At 43.3% G+C, this 18,367-nt stretch overlaps 1 protein-coding gene and 1 long non-coding RNA gene across 15 annotated transcripts in view; one reads left to right on the top strand and one right to left on the bottom strand.

Annotated features, from left to right (window-relative positions):
- The window catches only part of SH3D19 (SH3 domain containing 19), a 185,508-nt gene that overhangs the window by 34,979 nt on the left and 132,162 nt on the right, over positions 1-18,367 (top strand). The window lies entirely within an intron of this gene.
- Positions 7,181-9,871, bottom strand: LOC118896136. The gene is made up of 4 exons (XR_005020097.1): positions 9,800-9,871; positions 9,641-9,679; positions 9,354-9,513; positions 7,181-7,908 (listed from the first exon to the last, which is right to left on the bottom strand). It is a non-coding gene; the product is annotated as an uncharacterized LOC118896136 (long non-coding RNA).

The following is an 18,367-nucleotide window of genomic DNA, read 5'->3' as shown; positions in this document are numbered from 1 at the left end:
GTACCATGAAGGCACTGGAATCAGCTGATGATCTCAAAAGTGTCTTTGCAGATGTAACATTGACTTTTGACTTCCTTATCTATTTACCTGTATTTGCTTATCTTTATCTATTACCTCCATTACTCCTCTACAAATATTTCATTATTGTTGGTTTAGCAATCAAGAAATGTGTTGGGTCTGCCATTTTAATGCTCCCTTGCTTCTTCTAAGATAAGGAAGTACCAAGGAGTTGGAAGTGAGAGAGCAGGTGCTTGATGTCCACTCTAGAGATTTTCCTGAAGACAGCTCTTACAGCTTTCTGCCTTCTCTTCATGCCCTGTCTCGAGGTCCTAGAGTCTCTGTTCCCAGATCATTACCCTGTTATCATTAACGTTATCTTTAAATACCTCTACCGTACACAATAACTGTTGGTTTGGGAAGTGGCCATGTGGTGGTGTTGGTAAGAGCTTTATTGCTTGCCATGTGGCTGTTGCCTAGTTACAACCTTTTCATCTCAGCAAAATGGGAATAATAATACCTCACACGATTTTGGTAGGAATTAAATGAGATAGAGGGCAAGTACTTAGCTTGCGTTTAGGCTATTTAAGCACAAAATAATAAATAGTAGCCACTGTTTTATTATTGTTTTTGTTGAACTAATATCCTAGTTTTAAGTACTAACTTAATTCTGGGCAAACAGGTCATCTTGGTGATGGCTTAGATTGACGTGAATGGTGCCTATAGACCAGGATTTCTCAGCCTTGGCACTGTTGACGTTTGGGGCCAGATGATTCTTTCCTGTGGGGGGCTGTCCTGTGCATTGGGGGACGTTAAGCAGCATCTCTGGCCTTAACCTGCTGGATGCCAGGAGTACCACCCATCCCTAGTGGTGACAACCAAAAATGTCTTCAGACATTGTCAAGCGTCCCCTGGGGTTGGGGTGGGGAGCAGAATCACCCTTGGTTGAGAACCACTGCTGTAGAGTAAGGATGCCACTTCAGGGTGCAGTCTTCTCTTGAGCACCCTGAGAATAAAACAGGGACGACAGTAGATTTGCAAGTCTTGTAGGGTTTTTTTTTGTTTTTTTTTTTGTTTTTTTGGCCACAGCTTGCGACACACGGGATCTTAGTTCCTGCATGCCAGGGATCAAACCTGTGCCCCCTGCAGTGTCATCTTAACCACTGGACCACCGGGGAAGTCCCCAAATTCTGTAGCTTTTAATCTGTAGTTCCAGGAAGGGCAAATGGATTCCATTGTTTCTTTTCTAATTCAATCCATCAAATCTATCTATTATATTGATCTGAAAATGAATAATGAATAAATGAAAATGAATAAAATGAATAAATCTCTTTATAAAATGAGTAAATCTCTTTATAAAATTCTCCTAAAGAATAACTGATTTCTCACTGTTTGATTCCACTTACACGAGGTACCTAGAATAGTCTAGTCAAATTCGTGGAGTCAGAAAGTACACTGGTAGATGCCAGGGGGTGGGGAGGGGCAATGGGGAGTTAGTGTTTAATGGGGACAGAGTTTCAGTTTAGGAAGGTGAAAAAGTCGGGAGATGGATGATGGAGAGAGTTGCACAACAAGGTGAATGTACTTAGTGCCACTGAACTGTACAGCTAAATATGGTTAAAATAGTATATTTTCTATTATGTGACTTTTACCACAATAAGAAAAACATTAAAAAAAAAGCATAATTGATTTCTCTAGCACATGTGTAGCAGCAACAGACACCTATGCCCTCTATTCAAAGATCCAGTTTGGTCTTTGTTCTTGAACTTGGACAGGAAACTTTTAGTCCAGCTGTAGTTCCACTAACCAGTATGTCCTGGAACTAGTCCATATACTTGGCCTCCGTTATGTCAGGGCCAAGGCCTGGACAGCCTTTGAGGGACAGCCTTCTTCCTCCTCTCGCTCTCCACCTTGTTGTCCAGTCTACGGTTTCCCTCGCCTGCACTCCCCTTCTCCACAGGGACTGATCCTGCTCGGAACTCCATCCTACTTGCCCTGAGTCCTACTGGCCTTTAACTAGTTCCCCTCGGCAAGAGTTGGTCCTGTTCTTTTGACCACTAAAATAAAATATTTTTATGTTTATTCACTTATACTAAATGAATTCTTCCTTTCCGTTTTGACAGCTAGCCTTCTACAGTCTATTGCTTTCATTTTGTTATTTAGAAAATAAGATTCGATACTTTCTGTTTGCGACACTATAATAGATGCTGTTAGAAGAGCGAGAAGATGACTAGAACAGCAGTTTCTCTTCTCAAGGTTGTTCTTATCTATTCAGAAGAAGTAAAGCTGTGTGCACTCAAATAATTACAGATGGAGACTGGAGTATAATAAGAGGTACAAATAACTAGAACCAAAGGGCAGATGTTATTTTGGCATTGTATAAGGAAGATCTTTATTAGAGCTTTCTAACAGTGAATGGAGGTAATTTGGTATAGTGGAAAGAGCCAAATCTTTTGAGTCAGACAGTCCAGGGTAAATCTGTTTAATCAAATATTAGCTGTGTGATCTTAGGCAAGTTACTTAACCTCTCTGATCCTCAGTTGTTTTTGTGTGTGTGTTTTCATTTGTAAAAGTGGAATAAATAATACCTTCTTGAGTTGTTAGGACAAAATAAGATGATTTTTAAAGTGGCCCGCATAGTAACTGATAGAAGGCATAAGTAACTACAAGTTCCTGCCATAGTTAGAAGTAAGATAAAGATGGCATGACCCTCAGAGAATCCACTTTGGCAGGCAGTATGACTAGGCTGAAGTCATCTCAATCTAGGCTCTGGACCCTTAGCTTTTTAGCTTCTGAAATTCCTGTCAGAGCACCTAGAAGAGATCAAATTCAAGAGACTGACTCACTAAAATTTAAGAGACTTGTATATGAACCAGAATGTTGATTTGCAATGAGGACTATTCATTTTTATCATTTGGAATTTGCATTTTTCCCAACCAGGGCACACCTTCTCGATATTGAGTAGGGAAACCAAATTAGTAGGTGGGTGGTGGTTTGAAGAGTCTTCGGATCAGAACAAGTGGAAGTGGCAAATCTCCACAAGCATTTCACTCACTGGGAGGAAATATCCCTTCTTCACAAAAACTGGGTGAAACAGTGCTTCTCCATAACAGAGCATGTTTTTCTACATAAATACAAAGTTTATATTCATCAGAGTCTCTCTTCCTTTACAGCCTAGGGTCTGATGAACACAAAGTTGTCTGGCTTTTGCTTTCTTAGATTCCATGCTGACCATTCCCCTTCCTAATGAGGTTTTTCTTCAGTTTAGTGCCGAATAGTGTTGATTACACTTAAGCATTCTCAGGTATGATCTTATTCCTGGTATGCTGCTTTGAGATTATACCCAAACCTCCAAGTTTAGCTTATTCCTAAAACACATAAGACCTGTATTTACTGAAATCTTGGGCATCCTTTCTACAGAAAACGATCTCCTTCCATCTCACCCATTTTGTGTATATTTTACTTGTTAAGTTTCAGTTTTAGAGGATTCTGGTGGGCAAGTGGTGGGACAGTGCCATGTAGTGAAAATAGTTCCCTTTCCTTCATTACCAAAAGTTAGTTAGTTAGTTAGTTAGATAGTTAGTTTTCCAGTTCTATGATATTAAGAAGCGTAAGATCATCCGTCGTGTCTGTGAAACAAGCAAACATGCCTTGAGCTGAGAGTTGTATCAAAGAACTTGTAAGGTGCCTTCCAACTATTTTATTTTATGATTCTAAAACCTGCTGTTATCTCTTTGTTGGATTTCTTGGCTTTAGTATCTAGATCCATCCTCTTCGCTCACATTCTTTTATCGTTTTTTACTTATTTAGCATCTCACATGTTTAATAGGTTTATCTCTTCTTTTGCCAAAGCATTTTCACAGTGTCAATTATGCCTTGCTTCCAATTCTGTAGTGTTGTCATCTAAAGAAAATTCTGAGAAGATCTTATTAACATGAACAGTGTTCCTTTGAGAATAAATTGTAATCAATCTTTGAATCCTGCTCATACTTTGTATAATTTTTGCATTTGGAAAATTAATTTTTTTCAAAGTTCTTACTATTTTCTTTGTATGTATGGAAAACTTTTTAATGGCCCTGATTTAATTTCCTTATTTTTATGTAATTATCTTATCTTTGCAGTTATTAATGAAAATTTTCATTCTCAAACAGTGATTTTATTGGTATTTAATGAAATTTGAGCAAGGGATGATCATTTTGCTGCTGTTCATTCCACCATCTTGCCCAAACTCCTTCTAATCATTTTTCACTATTATTTGTTGAGTAATACAGAGCATCCTGTATTATTTTAATCAGTATCTTATGAAATCCATAAATCAACTCACTGCTGGCCAGCGTCAGATCTCATGTTCCTAACTACCCTTTGTATACGTATACCACAGGCCCAGGAAAAGGATGGGGATAAAGCAGCCATACGTTTCTTATATGAGACATGTTCTTGGACCCCTCTCTGGTCGCAGGATATTGCAAGTTAGATATCTCTCTAATAAACACCTTCCCTAACCCCAGTGCACCTCTGAGCACAACCCTGAAGTGCTCTTAGTGGGTGGGGTGAACAGGAGACTCCTCAATTTAAACCCGCCCCCATGCCTCTGCTTAATCTGTGACCACTAAACACAGTCAGTTTTCGCCTCCCAGCTCCTTAATCCAGACCCTTCCCTTATTGCACTTACAGAAGGCAGCCTTTGAGACGCCCTCAGTGATTCTTATCAGCTCACTTCTGAAGAATTGAATACAATGGAAGTAATGAGATGTCAGTTTTGAGATTAGTCATAGAGAGACTATAGCTTCCATTTGGGGTATTCTCTCTTGCTGTATCTTGTATCACTCACCCTGGGTGACGCCAGCTGCCCTGAGGCAGCCCTGCAGAGAGGCCCCGTGTGAGTGAGCTCGAAGCAGGTCCTTTCCAGTTAAGCTTGGAGGTGACTACAGTTTACAGCAGCAGCCTCTTGAAAGACCCTGAGCCAGAACTACCTGGCTAGGCCCTCCCTGATTACTGACCCACAGACACCGAGAGATAGTAAACATTTGCTGTCTTCAGCCATTATGCTTTGGGGTAATTTGTTATACAGCAGTAGATAGCCGATACACTGCCCTAGGCTCCTTTTGCCTGGCGTGCTTCAACTGAAACCTTCTAATCTTCTGAGTCCCTGCTTTTTCTTCAGAACCCAGTCTAGTCCCAGACTGGGTGGTTTTCATCTTGACTTCAGCCAAGGGCACACTAGTTAACCTCTCTGTACCCTTAGCTACTTTTTCTTTAGAATGTGAGGAATTGGTTGGGTCAGGTGATTTCCAGATCCCTTTCAGCCCTAAAGTTCTTTGCTTCTGTATTTCCCCAGGCCCTGACTCCAGTTTCATTAAAAAATAAATAAATAAATAAATGAATATGAGAAGTAATAGTTAGAACCAACCAAACTTTATTCATGCCGGGGACCTTGCTTCCCAGGTTGACCTGCAGGAGACAAGGCAGCAAGCAGACTGGGCTCCTGGGGGCTGCACCCAGAGGTAGCAGAACTGCATCTGTCTTGCTGAAGCTTCGGAATCTCCTCAAAATCCTCAACTTCTAGAATTTCCACTTTCTCCGTCATTCTTTTTTTTTTTTTTTTAAATATTTATTTATTTATTTATTTATTTATTTATGGCTGTGTTGGGTCTTCGTTTCTGTGCGAGGGCTTTCTCTAGTTGTGGCAAGCGGGGGCCACTCTTCATCGCGGTGCGCGGGCCTCTCACTATCGTGGCCTCTCTTGTTGCGGAGCACAGGCTCCAGATGCGCAGGCTCAGTAATTGTGGCTCACGGGCCTAGTTGCTCCACGGCATGTGGGATCTTCCTAGACCAGGGCTCGAACCCATGTCCCCTGCATTGGCAGGCGGATTCTCAACCACTGCGCCACCAGGGAAGCCCTCTCCGTCATTCTTAATTGCCACTTCACCTTGGCCATACTGACCTCAGCCAGTTAGGGTAGCCCTGGGAAAATGAGAGGCAGAAGCACAACAGGGAAGAGCCCGGAGAAGTCCGGCCTGAGGTCAGCGTGCGAGATGGCTGACTTCTCATTCCAAGACTTGTAGAAACTGATGTTTGTAAATACTCCAGGCTCATTGGTTCCAATGCAGTTTGATTCCCAGCTCACCACTCCTGCCAGGACCCAGAAATCCTCCACTTTACACGTCAGGGGATCTCCTCTACTGCCCTGGGGGAGAGAGGAAAGATGGCTGGGCCATGCACGGGGCAAAGGGAGAGACTCCAATAATTTAGCCACGAGCGGTGGAGTTAGGGCCTATCCAGACACTTCTGGGTTCATGCAAGGACCCCGAAGCTACGAGACATGGAGGAAGCACACTGGGGAATGGAAGGCTCTGAAAGGTGCCTATAGGATGGATTCTTACTATGCACTGATTGTCTGTCCCACTGGGAGCCTGGAGCAGATCATGGCTTCACTGATGGGCTCGACTCCATGCAACGAGCTTTCTTTCTATAGCAGTTATTGCATGTCTGGAGATCACTGAGGGGCACTTTTAGCTCCTTCAGTGTATAAGATGGTTTCATAGCTGTAAGGTCAAAAAGAGTCAAAGTTGTCTTAAAAAATTAGGAAGCAACTTTCAGCTATGGATAGAGCTTTCATGCCTTTGATTTTCAGGGATAGCTCTGATTTCAAGTTTCTGCCCCCATAACAGGCAGCACTCTGATTTCTGGTTTGGCAAATGGTCTAAAGGCTGAGTTCCCTGGGTCTGAACAAGACTGATGGCAGTTGCTCCTGCTGTACCACAAAAAACAGAAGAATCTTTTGATTCAGAAAAACCTAACATCATGAAAGATGTAGGATTAAGTTGTTTGGCTTTGGAATATATTTTTATATTCCATAGAACATAAGAAGGTGGATCTAATGGATTAAGAAGAATCAAGACTATTGAGGGCTTCCCTGGTGGCACAGTCATGAAGAATCTGCCTGCCAATGCAGGAGACACGGGTTCGAGCCCTGGTCTGGGAAGATTCCACATGCCGCGGAGCAACTAAGCCTGTGCGCCACAACTACTGAAGCCCACGTGGCTAGAGCCCGTGCTCTGCAACAAGAGAAGCCACTGCAATGAGACGCCTGTGCACCACAATGAAGAGTAGCCCCCGCTCGCTGCAACTAGAGAAAGCCTGCATGCAGCAATGAAGACCCAATGCAGCCAAAAATAAAAATAAATAAATTTAAAAAAAAAAAAAAAGGACTATTGATACATGAAGCCCTACTCTCCTAGTCTGACTTGGGACCTGCTGAGCACTCGTAACTTTCCTGGATCCATCTTTGTGTCTACTTCCCCCTACCCACCTACCCACACACACTCTACCCAGGTGCCGAAGGAGAACTGACAACTCTCCTTAAATTCATTGCCCTGTCCTTTTTACTTTTAAGGTCTTAGTAGTATTGTGAAACAAGAGCAGAAGCAGATGTAAATAAGCAAAGCAATTACAGCAGCAGAAGTATGAAGGAGGCAGAGGGAAGCTGGGGGTCGAGGAGAACTGAAGTCCGCAGTACCTCGGATTAATTGCCAGAGAGCGAGAGCGCACCGTATCTGGTGCCAGGAGTGGGATAGAGAGTAGGGGGAGGGACTGTCAGTGGAGGAAACAGCTCAGAAAGTCTACTTATCCTCACATTGGGATATCCCAGAATTGCCCCATCCAGTCACCCAGCAGGAGGTTGAGTTCTTCAGCTGGACTGCCGATGAAGGGAGGCAGATGGGCAGGACAGTGGGGCCAAAGGAAACCAGGTGGGCCAGTTCTGCCACAGCAATGGCGCTGGATGCATTTCTCTGGAACTCGGGGTACGGAACAATCCTGGACACGGTGATGATCATCGTTTTGGAGTCTTGGTGACCAGAGACCTGAAGTGACCCCACCAATACCTTGTATTTTCTGGTGTCCTTAGACCTGAGAAGAAGAGGAGCAGAACAAGTACTGTGGGTTTCTTGTGACTCTGTCATGGAGTGTCACAGCAGAGCCCAGAGTTCTGGAGGTTGTATTTTTTGTCTAGCTCTTCCTAAGCATATGTTCCTTCAATAAGTGCTGAGCATCTCCTGAAAATATAAATGAGACTTAGACATGATCTGGCCCTCACAGGGCTTTTGGTCTCAAGGATTGTGTGTGTGTGTGTGTGTGAGAGAGAGAGAGAGAGGGTGGAGGAGAGGGAGGGAGGGAGAGAGAGAACACACAAGTAAACAGGTATAAAATTTTAAATTGTGATAAATTTTATGAAGAAAACAGGATTTTGAGGTAGAGAGTAAAAGATGGGAGAAGAGCCTATGAATTGGTGATCGGGGAAGGTCTCGTTGAAGAGGTAACTTTTCAACTGAGTCCCACAAGGTGGGAGTCAGCCATGAGAAGAGCTATAAGGAAGAGCATTCCAGAGGGAATAGCGTATGCAAAGGCGCTGAGCGTAAGAAAGAGCTTGGCAGTTTCTAGGAACTGAAGTATACCTGGAGTAGAATGGGATGATGTTAGGGAAATGAGCAGATACCTGGCAATTCATGGCTTATAGGTTTTATTCTAGGTGCCTGAGCAGCGACTGGAGGATTTGAAGGAGGGAATGACATGATCCTGCCTCTGACTTTAAAAAAAAAATCACTTCGTTGTGTGTATGAAGGTAGCAAAACTTATTTTGCTATTGCAGTGGGCCAGAACATTTGTGCTGGAGTCAAAGTATTCTGTGGAAGTAAAACTGAAGAATTGGTGTGTGCAGTGAATATGAAGGGTGAGGGAAAGTGAGGCTTCATATTTCTGGCTTGAGCAACTGGCTGTGTTGTTGAATGAGATGGGAAGAAAGGGAGAGAAAAGGTTTGGGGATATTGCTGGTGGTAGAATTGTAGTTCTCTTTTGATTACATCATCTTTGAGATACCAGTGAGATATCTGAATGGAAATGCATCAGAATTAGAGTTCGGTGCTAGTGATGTAAATGTGGATGTTAACAAATCTATGACATTTTAAACCATGGGAATAGATGAGGCCACCTAGGGAGAGTGACGAGGGCTCAGAACTGTGCATCCAGAGTGGTGTGAGGATGTGGGCATGCAGTAGAGGGAGTGGCTCCCCCTGGGGAATGTCTCCTTGGGTGGAGAATTAGATGGGGGGTGGCGGGGGTGTGTGACATTTTCTAGGCACTCATTTCAGTCAAGATGATTGTCAGATGTAAAGAAACCCGAAGTCTCAGAGTAGTCGTATTGAGCTGAGAGCTAGGGCAGGAAACATTTGGACCCACTTCTTAGGCACAGATACTGTATTGGGCAGTGCAACGTAGACTCCTCTCTGACCTCAGCTCAGGAGGTCCAGTCACCCTCGTCCCTGATGGGTCTGCCTGAAGCAAGGCCCCGCACTCACCAGAAGCAGCTTGCCACTGTCAGTACCCACTGCTTTCAGATGAGGGTGGCCACACAGATGTGAAACAAGCCCTGGCGGTTGCTGACCTGCCAGGACCACTGCCCCACGTTGGCCTCTGTGCCTGAGGCAGTGCCAGGTAAGACCGCGGGCTGCCCACAGACTGCGGACAAAGTGGAGAAAGTCCTGGGAGGCCTGCCCCCTCCCCACACTGGTGTCCCCTCCTCCCTCCTCCTTCGCCCCATCCCCCCGCCCCCCCCCCCATGCTGGCCCTGGCTGGGGCGCCTTACTTGACGTCACGAGATTCTTTGGTTCCTCCTCATCTGTGCCTAGGAAGAGAAAAGGTGGACCGTGGGGACACCCAGGACGGCTTCTTATTGCCGAGGGCGGCCCACACCCCAGGCCCTGTGCAGCCCCCGCCTGGGACTCTCCTCACCCCAGGGGTTCACCTGAGATCCCCAGCAGAAGGGGCAGCAGGAAGACGCAGCCCACAGGGCCCATGTTTCTGTCCTCAGAGCCAGCACTTCCTGCCTTCTGGACTCAGGCTCCCAGGGCGAGGCCCGCCCGGGGGGGGGGGGGGGAGAGGGCGGGGCCAGCTTCTCCTCCTAGCTGGATCCTCTGCTTCGCCCCCTCCTGTCCTTTGGTCCTCACCCTGGCCAGCCCGGATACTGAAGGGTGCAGCTGCAGGACCCAGGGGGCGGAGCTAGGGCCCGAGGCGCCGCCTGCTGTCCGGGCAGAGCAGGGTGCCTGGGCTTCCTGCCTGTGGGGGGAGGAGGGGCCGTTGCGGGAGGGCGCTGGAAGGAGCAGGGCTCACACGGTGCAGAGGCCCCGGTGTGGGCCGAGGCCAGGCTCACGGGCTCCCTCTGCCACATCTCAGGGACTTGCCCTAGTTGCTCCCATCTTCTCCCCCGCCCCCCGGCCGAGGGTGACAGTCCAGGGCAGGTCCCTGAGCTTGGGTCGCGAAGGGCTGTGCAGAGGGCTGCCCCACGTCCTTGGCCTCGAGAACGGCTACGGGACTGACGGGAGAAGATAAAAAAGAGGAAATAAGCCGGTCAGTTAGCTGACCAATGTGTCCTGCTTTCTCACTTTCCCTTTGCTGCTTCAATCTCTACCTGTTGTAACTGGTTCCTTGCCTCCCTAAGTCAGGGACTATTTATTGGATGTTTATTGTGTACAAGGAGCAGGACCTATAAAGGGGCATGAATAATGGGGGTGCCTGCCCCCCAGGAGCTGACAGTCTAGCCCGAGAGAGGCGAAGTAAGGAAGTAATCCTGGAGGTTTTGCCTTATGATTGGTACCCTGTTCATTACAAAAGGAGGGGCGGGTGGCTCTGAGACCCGAGGGCAGAGCGCTGGGTCCTGGTCCAGAGTGTTGAACCCCTTTCCTGGCTCCGCCACAGACTGGTTTTGAGAACTTTTAAAGTTAGACAAGACACAGAGCCTAAGTGCTGAGCAAGTGTTGCTGCTGTTTTTAAAAACATGGCAATGCTGAGACAGTTATTGAGACTCTAACGTTCCATGCCTGTTGCTTGGCACAGGAGGGCATCATGGGTACATAAAATGAAAGGGATTAGAAGGCCTGTGGGAGTAAGGGGGAGCTTATACTTGCAAATATCAAGAATGGGATTATTACAGTTACTGAAATCAAGAATTTATTTAACTTGAAGGTTTCAAGATCAAGGTGTGGGGAAAAAAAAAAGATGAACTACATAGCTCACATCATCTGATAATAGGAACCATATTCTTTAGTCAGGAGATAACTTTTTCCCCCTTGGCAATTAATTCAATGAGTTTGTTACGATAGTATAAAAAGCACATTTATAGGTGACTAAGAAACATTTCTTGTTTTTTATATTATCTCTCACTGAATGGCGATGCCATCATTTTGAATCACAATTAAGTCATTTCTGTGAAGAACTAAACTAACTTAAAAGAAGTATTGATATTTCTCGTTATGTAACTTGAAATTAAAGTAGAATTTAGAGAAGATGCCTCTTGCTGCTTTCAGATGCCACTCTTGCCAGCTGTGCTTTGGTGGGGTCCACATTCTCTAGATACCCTTTGGACTGTCTTGACATTTTACTGATGTTTTATTTCCTAAGGAAGCTGGCTCTTATTGCTGCCTCTATGAGATCCCACCTCAGCTTTGCCTGGTTGTCGGCTGTAGGAAGGACAGTTCCAGAGCCAAATGAAAGTACCAAAGACCTCAAGATACCAAGTCTCTTCTGTCCCTATTTAGAAGAGAATAGATAACATCTCAGAATAGAAAACAAAAATGATTATAGCCCTGAGGCTAGAAGTTAGATACCAGTATTAAGATACTAATGTGTATAATTAATAGTGTAGACAATTAAAAATTCTAGAGCAGGAAGGACTGTTTAAAATCTTTGTTATAATTCAAGTTTTTTTTTTTTGGTTTACAAAAAGAATGAACTGGTGTCTACAAATATTAAATTGATTCTAAACAGCTTAACATGATCAGTTACAGAAGCTTGACAGTATTTTACATTTGCGTAACATTTTCATCCACACATTGACTCCGTGAGAGACGCATGTTTTCATTTCTGTTTTATAAGTGAGGAAACTGAGGATCTTGGAGGTTAAATGACTTAACGAGTTGTATCATACTGTTCACTAGCAAAGCTGGGCGTCGCTTCTATTTCCTAGACTAGTAATCAGATTTAAATCTAAATCTCCTGATTTGTTGTCTAGAAATCTGCCTCCATGCTCTGGCAGCCTCCCAGGTCCAGGGTCAACACTCATTTATGTAGCAGTCACATTCTCAGTGCCCATGCCAGGTGCTGTTCTAGAATAGTGGGGTGACAACATAGAAAAAGCCCGGCATCATGGAGTTTATATTCTAATTTTAGGTCAGATCATGGCAGGTTCTTTGGAGAAAAGTAAAACAGGACAGGGATGCTGGGGTGGGCATCACTTTTAAATAGAGCAGGCAAGGGAGGCATGGCTGAGGTGATTTCTGAGCAGGAATTTGAGGAAAGAGAGGCAGTGAGCCAAGGGGTTATCTGGGATAAAGGGGTTGAAGCACAGAGCATAACTTACAAGGTTCCTGAGCAGGGGTGTGTTTGGGATATTTGAGAAACACTGAAGCTAGAGCAGAGTGGGCCAGGGGCTCCAGTGATAGGAAATGAGGTCAGACAGGGAACAAGGCCAGACCACGTGGGCCCTCATAGGCTCCTGTGAGGCCTTTGGTTTCTATGCTAAGTAGAATGGCAACATTTTGACCTGACTTAAAGTTTTAAATGGATCCCATCGGCTACTGGATTGAGAATGGTCGGGGGTAGAAACAGGGAGACCAGTCAGAAAACTATTGCAGTCATTTGGGCAGGAGGTGATGGTGGCTTTGGACCAGGGCCATTGAGACAGAAGTGGTAAGAAGTGGCAGATTCTGGTTGCATTTTGAAGGCAGAGCGAATGGGACCTGCTGATGGATTGGTTGTGGGTAGGAGTCAATAATGACTCCAAGCTTTTTGGCCTGAGCCCCCGGAAGTGTAGGCTATCCATTTACTGAGATGGGGTGCACTGTAGGGGGAGGAGGTTGTTGAGGGGTAGACAAGAAGTTCATTCATAGGCATGTTAAGTTTAAGATGCTTGATAGGGACTTCCCTGGTGGTCCAGTGGTTAAGAATCCGCCTTCCAATGCAGGGGACATGGGTTCGATCCCTGGTCGGGGAACTACGATCCCACATGCCACGGGGCAACTAAGCCCGTGCGCCGCAACTACTGAGCCCACACGCCTCAACTAGAGAGCCCACGTGCTGCAAACTACAGAGCCCATGCACTCTGGAGCCCACCCGCCACAACCAGGGAGAAGCCCACACACCACAAGGAAGAGCCTGCACACCACAACAAAAGGTCCCGCACGCCGCAGCGGAGATCCCGAGATCCCAACACAGCCAAAAATAAATAAATAAAGTATTTTTTTTTAAAAAAGATGCTTGACAGATGTCCAACTGGAGATGTCCACTAGGCAGTTGAATATACCAATCTGGAATGAGGAGATTCCACAAACTGAAGGGCTAGATCAGGGTGCTGTCAGCATGTCATAGTATTTAAAGCCAAGAGATGAGATAAGGTCACCTAGGGAGTGAACACTCCCTAGGTCACCTAGGTCACCTAGGGAGTGAACATAAATAAAACCCTCTGTGAGTTTTAAGGCCTGATCACACCAAAGTTGGGATGAGATAAGAAGGAACCAATAAGAGACTGAGAGGAAAGCAGAGAGGAAGGCAGAGAACTGACAGAAGTATTCTGGAAGCCAAGTATGTAGAGAAAGTGTTTCAAGAAGGAAGAAGTGATTGGCTGCCAAATGCTGCAAACAATGAAGAACCGACCATTGGATTTGGTATCGTGAAATGAATTCAAGAGAAAGAGGAGAGTAATTGGAGACAGCAAATATAGGCAATTTTTAAGAGTAGGTTTGCTATTAAAGGAAGTAGAGACACAGCTGGCAGAAGAACCTGGGTGGTGCAGAATTTTTAGTTCTTGTTTTGTTTTAAGATGAGGGAAATTACATCATGTTTGTGTGCTGATGGAATTATCCAGCAAAGAGGGGGAAATTGATGATGCGGGAGAGAAAGTGAGAGAATTACTGAAGTGGTGTCTTTGACAGACAGGAGGGGACTGAGCCTAACTCACTAGTTGGGGGTGAGGATGCTTAGATTGGAGCACAGACCGGTCTTTCCTACAAGAGCACAAGCAAGCATGTGGGCACAGATGCCCGCTGGTGGGAGATGCGGTGGTAGAAGTCGTCTGCTGATGGCTTTCATTTCCTCAGTGAACTAGGAAAGACATCATCTGCTGAGGATGGGAAGGGAAGTGTTGAGGACTTAAGAAGGAGTGAACTGAGTGTGGGAGATGAATGGACCGGAGAAATAGTAGTGTGACTGCTGAGCACAGAAAGTATCCACTTGAATTTGAAGTGAAATTGGCACAGTTGTGTGTTCACAAGCAGCGTTCAGTAACATGGGTGGAGGCATAGAGAGGGCAGAAAGTTGACTGTAACCAGGTTGAGGGTTTCTGACGAGCATGTGGTGAAGAGGGAGGGAGAAGGGAGTGATTATAATGATACATCAGGAACTTCAGCTGGAAAGGAGGGAAGTAAGGAATGGAGGGGTTGTGCAGAGAGTAAAGCAAGGTAAAAATCAGTGGATTATAAATCCTAATGGTGTTAAAAAATATTGGAATTGTCATTTTTGCTATAAGGAGTGGAAGAGAGATAATTAATGTTCTGGGAAGGTGAGATGCTTAACATTGAGATCAAGGAGAGGGTGCAGTTCTTGGTGATCCCGAGGCCAGGGAGGACCACAGAAGAAGCATCTGAGGCTGGGTGAAAAAATCAGTTAGTCCTGAAGGCGGATTATGGTGGAAAGGCAGTGAATGTTAGGCTTATCAGCAGCACGCAGAGATCCGTGGCTCTCCTTTCACTTTCCCTGAGTCCTTCAGAGTGAGGACCAAGATAGATTTCAACCCATGTTTATGGTTCCAAAGTCAGTGCTCTTTCCACTTCTCCAAGAGTTTATTTTCTGTTGACTTTTATCATTGGAAGAAATTCTTGATGCTCAAAGAAGTTTTGCTAATCTTAGATCTAAATACCTCCTGACTGGATTATGCATGTTTGAACATGTAAAAATATTTTCATGTTAAATTAAGTTTAATCTTTTACTAAATGTTCCCTATTGTATGGGGAGAACTTTGAATCAAGGATCAGAAATCAGATGACACTAATGCTTCCTAATTAAAGAAATTTCTACTTAATGCTAACTAAAAATATATTGGCTGGACTTCTAGTCAGCTGGGTTTAATTCTCAGCCCTAAATTCCTGAACATTATGGGTAAAACACTTTGTCCAGTTTAGAAATAGCCAGACTCTTATTAGGGGATAAAAAGAAATTAAGAAAATGGAAATTATTTAAAACTATTTTATTGTTAGAGAACAAGGTTAACGTGAAATAAAGAAGAATGGCAATCTCTGATGTGTCAAAAGGCAGGGTGATCATATTTTAGTATTTGCTTCCTATTGCTTGCTGCCCATGGGGCTATTAAGAATAAGTGTTTCTGGAAGTCTCAGTACTGAAGATAGGAAAATGAGAACAATCCATACTGCTTTTTTTCCATGAGTACCAGGTAGCTTTAATGAGCGATGAGAAAATTATACCACTTGTGCACAGCACCACAATTGTTTTCTCAAAAGTAAAGAACTTTTTAATATAATATAGTCACATTATATACAATTCCACTCAAGATTTGACTCTACTCTTTTATTTAATCCATATAAAATAGATGCATCTGTTTGTAAACATTAAGGTTATAGACTTGTACTATTAAAATGGAGGGGCAGGAGATGGCAGCAGGGATTGGTTCTAAATGGGCAGAAGGGATCTTTTTAGGGTGATGAGAATGTTTGAAAATGATTGTGATAATGATTGCACAACTGTAAATTTACTAAAAATCATTGAATTGTACGCTTCAAACAGGTAAATTTTATGGCATGTAAATTATGCTTCAGTAAAGCTGTTAATTTTTTTTAATGAAGTGGAAAGTATGTGACCATAGCTGACCCCGGAAGACAGAAAATCTGAAAGAGAATTTATTATTGATGAAATAAAGCTGTTAAAGAGCTACCCTCCCTTCCCTCTCCTTCAGGTTTACAAGGCACATCTGTCACACCTTAACAAATCATCCCAATATGATTTTAAACTGTTTCAGAAGATAGAAAATGAAGGGAAGTTTCCATATTCCTCTTTATGAAGGGAAAATAACGTTGATATTGAAACAAGGAAAAGATATTTCTCCTAAAAGAAAAACAGAGATCAGTTTTGCTGTGAATATTGAAACAAAAATCGTTGGAAGAAAAATTATAAAATAGAATTCAGTATCACATTTGAAAAGTAACATACAAAACAGCAATGTAGTATATGCTGAATAGTTTGGGCTCTGGAGCTGGACTGGCTTGGAATCCCAGTACCAGGACCTAGCTTCGTGACCTCAGCAAAGTAACTCAACTTCTTTCTTTTCTCGTCAGTAAAGTGGGACCAGTAAATAAGAGAACTTACTTCATAGGGTTCTTGTGAAAGCTGAATGAGTAAAGCACTTAAGTAAGTGCCTGACACTCAGTAAATGTTGAATATGATAATAACTGCATAGCTTATAAAAGTATGAATGTGTCAGAATTTATTTTGTCATTCCTCTATTGTTGATCACTTGGATTTGCTGTTATAAAGAACAATGCAATAATTATCTTCATATGGAAATTTCCCTCACTTTTCTCTCCTGAAGATACATTTTTAGGAGTAGCATTTTGGAGAAAAAACCATAAACTTTTAAAAAGAAGTTATTGAAGTATAGTTGATTTACAGTGTTGTGTTAATTTCTGCTCTACAGCAAAGTGATGCAGTTACACATATATATTTAAGTTCTTTTGCATATTCTTTTCCGTTACGGTTTGTCACAGGATATTGAATATAATTCCCTGTGCTATACAGTAGGACCTTGTTGGTTATCTATTCCATATATTGATGTAATATATAGTTTGCATGTGCTAATCCCAAACTCCCAATCCATCCCATCCCTCCCCCACTCCCTTACCCCTTGGCAACCACAAGTCTGTTCTCTATGTCTGTGAATCTGTTTCTGTTTCGTAGATAAGTTCATTTGTGTCATATTCTAGATTCCACATATAAGTGATATCATACGGTATTTGTCTTTGTCTTTCTGACATATTGCACTTAGTATGATAATCTCTAGGTCTATCCATTTTGCTGCAAATGGCATTATTTCATTTGTTTGTATGGAAAAGCCGTAAACTTTTTAAAGGCCCATATTGCTCTTCAGAAAGATCATACCCCTTCCTACCGATGGTGATAAGAGTGTTTATATTTGCATTACTCCTACCACTATTGAACATCATCATTGCAAAGAAAATCTGAGGTGATTTGATTAGCCCCAAATAGAATGTAATCGTTTTATCTTCATTTATTGAGAGCATACAACGCAACCTTAACTCAAACATTGTCCCAAAACACCTGAAACCCTGAAAAATAGAAATGTTTTCAGTGTTCCTCTAGATGGATACCTGGAGTTGAGTTTTCATTTTCATATTCAAATTTTACATGCTGTTAGGATATTTGCCTTTTGTAGCTTTGCTTTAGCTACTTAATCTGATGGAGAAATTTTTCCTAAAAACATTAGTTAAAAAATAATCTACCAAAACAGTTGCCACCAGGGAAAACTGTTTATATTTTCAGCTTTATTTTAATTAGTTATTTTGCCTCCAAGACAGTTCTAAAGTCATGTATCTTTCCAGTCCCTCTCTGTGTTGTTCCTTCTCCAGGTAACTTCATCCCAATCTTCCGAATGACTTTTTTTTTTGGTCGTGCCTCACGCGCGGCATGCAGGATCTTAGCTCCCTGACCAAGGATCACGCCCATGCCTCCTGCAGTGGAAGCACGGAGTCTTAACCACTGGACAACCAGGGAAGTCCCCCAATCTTTAAACTCTTTGGGAACTGAGAATGGATCTGGTCTCAGAGAAAGACTCATAAGACTGCATTGGGCCAGTGTAAATCCATCCAATTAAATCTGAATTTAGATGACTTTTCAACTAGAGCACACCAAGGAACTTCTATGATCTTTTACAGGGAACAGGTATGTCTGTCGTAGGACTATCTAGCAGAGCTTTGGGTACAGTCATCACTAAAAGCCGGGAGCGTGAAAAGAACCCATCTCTGTACTGGATTTGTTCTCCTGCAGACTTGACACTTCAAAGGGAGGAGTCCCTTTTCCTGTAGTAGAACTTCCATCTGAAATCTTGCCATATAGCGAGGTCCCCTTAGTTTTTCCCTAAAAAACAAATTAACAGGGAACTGTGTCTTGTTACACTATTTACTCAAGACTTGAACGAATTAATATTAATATATTAGTTTTAAGACTTAAAGTCAGAAAGTTCAGCGGTGCTAAAATTCCTTAGAAGTTTATTCTTGTATATATTTGAATACTATTT

Source organism: Balaenoptera musculus, chromosome 5, assembly GCF_009873245.2.
Source record: "Balaenoptera musculus isolate JJ_BM4_2016_0621 chromosome 5, mBalMus1.pri.v3, whole genome shotgun sequence".
NCBI lineage: Eukaryota > Metazoa > Chordata > Mammalia > Artiodactyla > Balaenopteridae > Balaenoptera > Balaenoptera musculus.
Note: the sequence above shows the minus strand (reverse complement) of the source record. Positions and strands in the feature narration are given on the sequence as shown.